We start from the raw sequence: 4,732 nt of genomic DNA on the forward strand, positions 1-4,732 counted from the left end.
GTGTGTGCGGTGTGTGCGGTGTGTGTGTGTGTGTGTGTGTGTGTGTGTGTGTGTGTGTGTGTGTGTGTGTGTGTGTGTGTGTGTGGAAGAGAGAGAGAGAGAGGGAGAGAGAGAGACCTTGGCAGTTCAGCCATTTTGACCATTTGTAGTAGCAAAAGGGCCAAATGAAGGAGAGTGCAAGTGACTCAGCAAGAAATAGCAGGTACCAGAAAGAAAAGTCTGATTTCTGTCATGATGTGTGTTGCTCAGCCTCCCCACCCTTCTTTATTAACAGCACAGTAACAGAACTGACAGCAGTTTGATTGACTTTATTCTGCTGACTCAGTAAAGTGATCATGCCATCAAATCATCATTTACTCAGTCAACTAACAAATCCCATTAGTTATAATTCAAAACATTTACTTCATTTTTTCTCCCAGTTTTTTAAAGTGTGCAGGAGGAAAGTGCAGCATTTTCACAGCAATAAACAACTACCACGTAAATTCAGAGACATCTATATAGTAACTGTAAACAAAATAAACAGCGGGCTGCCTTGAGCAGTCCTTACATTACCTTTGCCATGCAGGCAGTGCCACTGGATGGATTTTACAGGAAACATACTGGAGTGTTTTACAGCACAAAACCAAAAGAGGGCATTGTTCTCCCAGCAGAAACTGAAAGGAAGCTCCCAGGGCTTGTGGCAATGGCAAATGGTGGAACAAGTGAAAGGTTGGTGGAATAATAAAAATAAATGTCATGTGAATCCTATAAAGGAAAACAGAACATGACCACACACAGAGAGCGATGCCAGGTAGAAGACCTTTGTGACATGCTGTAGTAGGAGCGCATGTTATTAATGGCTGCATTTCATTTAATTTCCCCTCATACAGCACCATTTTATTATGAGGCTGACTCACTAGCATGACATAGTGGTTCAGTTAATGGAACCAAGCCATCAGTCATGCTATTAGTTAAACTTTTCCTACTTGGTGATTCAAAATGTCTGCCATGAAAGAGTAACACCTCTGTGACTGACTGAAGCTAAGCCAGAATACACTCATTATTATTAAGAAATAAATATTACAAGCTATTTTGCCCAATCATTAGAACATACTGTGTAGACAATGTTCAGTATCCGCTAAGAGCTCTGCTAGCTTAGACTGTATTTTAGTTGTTAGCATATAGCAATAGCGAGAGTCTTGGATTTTTATAAATTAGTATTAATTGATAAGGAACAAATGATTGTGTGTGACTGCTGATAAATAACAATGATTCAGTTTTATTGAAGATACATAGTTATGGAATCTTATCAAATCTTAGACTGACATAATTGTTCAGGAGTAAAGCTTTGTCTATAAAATTTTCTACTCATTAAAATAACTTACCATATATGTGTTTTATATTTTAACAGCAATAAGTTCTTACATGCTGGCATTTCAAATTTTATTATCAGAATAAAGAGGCCTCTTTGTGCTATGTAGCAAGCTAACAGGAGGAACTGCATACAGGCTAATATAACTTCCTCTTGTATATGTGTTGGTGGTTAGCATTACAACTGGGACTAGCTATTATTTGTCACAGGAACTCCATGTTAGCTAGCTGAAAAACAAAACAAAGCAAAGACTATCACTGTGTCAGACACATACACATATTTAAACAGTACATTTATTTCTTTCCAGCAAATGACTTTTTAAATATGAACATGACATTGTGGCAGTGAATTCTACAGGCCTGCTCATTTGTGAAGGGGAGATCTGCTTGTGAGCCAAATAGCAATGGAAAACACCAGAATTTTGAATGTGACAGTTGGCCAAGCTGATAATCAGCTGACCACAAACAGTTAAAATCAGTTCTAATGAAAGCACATGCAATACAGATAAAAACATGTACATGCAATAAGAATGTAAATAAGTCAATATGTGCAATTTCACGGAATTATTATTACTATTATTGTTATTACTATCATTATTTTCTCTTTTTTTTTTACAACGTATATTTCTTCTCTGTGGAGAAAGTGACTATTTATATCTGTGCACAGTGTGCATTGTGTGCACACACAATCTTTCCCTGCTGTGGGATCAAAAAAGGATCTATCTATCTATCTATCTATCTATCTATCTATCTATCTATCTATCTATCTATCTATCTATCTATCTATCTATCTATCTATCTATCTATCTATCTATCTATCTATCTATCTATCTATCTATCTAACTGTCTATCTATCTATCTATCTATCTATCTATCTATCTATCTATCTATCTATCTATCTATCTATCTATCTATCTATCTATCGATCGATCTATCTATCTATCTATCTATCTAACTGTCTATCTATCTATCTATCTATCTATCTATCTATCTATCTATCTATCTATCTATCTATCTATCTATCTATCTATCTATCTATCTATCTATCTATCTATCTATCTATCTATCTATCTATCTATCTAACTGTCTATCTATCTATCTATCTATCTATCTATCTATCTATCTATCTATCTATCTATCTATCTATCTATCGATCTATCTATCGATCTATCTATCTAACTGTCTATCTATCTATCTATCTATCTATCTATCTATCTATCTATCTATCTATCTATCTATCTATCTATCTATCGATCTATCTATCTATCTATCTATCTATCTATCTAACTGTCTATCTATCTATCTATCTATCTATCTATCTATCTATCTATCTATCTATCTATCTATCTATCTATCTATCTATCTATCTATCTATCTATCTATCTATCTATCTATCTGTACAAGCTATGACATACAGTTAATATTACACTCAAAGACGCAGATAGATTATGAGTACAAAAGAAAAACTTTTCTACTAAAATATTAAGGCTTCAGTCATTCCAGTCTTGGTCTCAGTGGTTTATAGTTATAAAGATACACCATTAATTTCAGAATTTTAAGATGTTGAAACTTATATATTTCCTCTGTTCTCCCACCTGCCTTGGTGGGACTCCATCATTATGACCCTCCCTTCATCAGATTGCTCTCGAACCTTTCTATCTCTGCTACTGTTGCTGGCAGCAGAGCCACACTCTACTTACTGTGGTTTCATGTAATTGACTCATAAACAGTATAAACACTGGTTCACAGTGTGCACAGTACTCTTCGGTTGTTTAACTGCAGCAAAACATGGCACTGACCGGAATTAATCTGAAGTAGGCTTAGACCCATTTATAATTGAATACTAGATGTTGCTCCTTCAGTGTGATTACATATTTATCGTGTTCAGTGCTGCTTTGAAATACCACAAACAACTCATTTGCCTCATGATTACTGTGTATTTTAACATCTAATCATTTAGTGGTGTTATTTTTTATGCATATAATGGCATGTAGTAACTCAGAAATCCCAGATCTCCATGGAGGTCCAGACACAAAACACTCTCCAGCAGCCCTGCTCCTTTGAAACTCGTCTCCCTTTGGTGCTTTGATGTGCCAGGTGTTACTCACAGGCACTAAGCGAGGATTTCTATGAAGAGCTTTACTACGTGTCACGTACAGGCCACTCAGCTCCCTCGCTTTTGTTCTATCTTGGATGCACCGATCTTGTCTGATGTGCACTCTTCACTCTGGTCCCCTGAGACCCCTCTTTACCGATCTCCTCCATCTGTTTGCACACACACACACACACACACACACACACACACACACACACACACACACACACACACACACACACACACACACACACACACACACACACACACACACACACACATGCAAACCACACGTATATGCTCACTCTCAGACCTCTATCCCTTGATCTGCCATCGGCTACGATGGAAGATGATCATGTGCTGCTGTTGTCACTCAGCCATGGAGCCTGGCTGCATGTGGATGCTGCAGAATTTCTGATCTGGTGATGAAGTCCTGTGATGCTGAGATAAAGTGGCTCAGATTGGATGGAAATTTACTTACTGAATAGCAAGTGGGGGTATGTAACTTGATATGTGCTCTCAAAACCAGTTTCTAAAGATACACCGTAGTTGACCGTACTGAGATGGATGATACTGATTGATTACATTTGCATGGTCTGAGTTCCACAGTTTGATAAATATTAAAAGATTAAAAATGATTTTCTAGTTCAAAATCATCAATCTTTGGAAGACTATCATGTTAGGATCCAGAGCTGCACATGGTTAAGTAGCCTTTATTTTCCAGCAGATGTTTGTCATACACAGGTAGCATAAATAAAAACAATATTAATGGAGTGGACTGTGCAGGTCACAGCTTTTAGTATCACACCACAATTTTTCCAGGTATTACACATAGTTGCTGCGATTAACTGGTGATGTAGTCTTACACAGCTAGACCATTCTCTAGCGCTGACACAGGGCTGTGTAGAATGGTCTGATTGCACTTCATTATAATACAGCTGAGGTGAAAAAGCTACAGTGTGTTTGTATTTCTTTACAAACACATTCTACATCTGGTGAGTCAGACTACTGGTGACCTGTTCAGGGTATAACCACCCTCTCACCCAGTGTCAACTGGGATAGTCTTCAACCCCCACAATGCTCTACAGAAGAAAAGGCTGTAGCTAATAAATGAATGGATGAAATACAAGCACGCTATGCAAAATGCCACCATCAGTACTGTAATAGCAATTTGGGGTAACAAGATTTGTTTAAATAAGAACAACAAAAAATATCTGTGACGTACAAAATAAACAGAGGTACTCATCTCAGTGTTTTTGTTTATTCATTGTTTTTTACTTTTTATTC

This window comes from Amphiprion ocellaris, chromosome 6 (assembly GCF_022539595.1).
Source record: "Amphiprion ocellaris isolate individual 3 ecotype Okinawa chromosome 6, ASM2253959v1, whole genome shotgun sequence".
Lineage (NCBI taxonomy): Eukaryota > Metazoa > Chordata > Actinopteri > Pomacentridae > Amphiprion > Amphiprion ocellaris.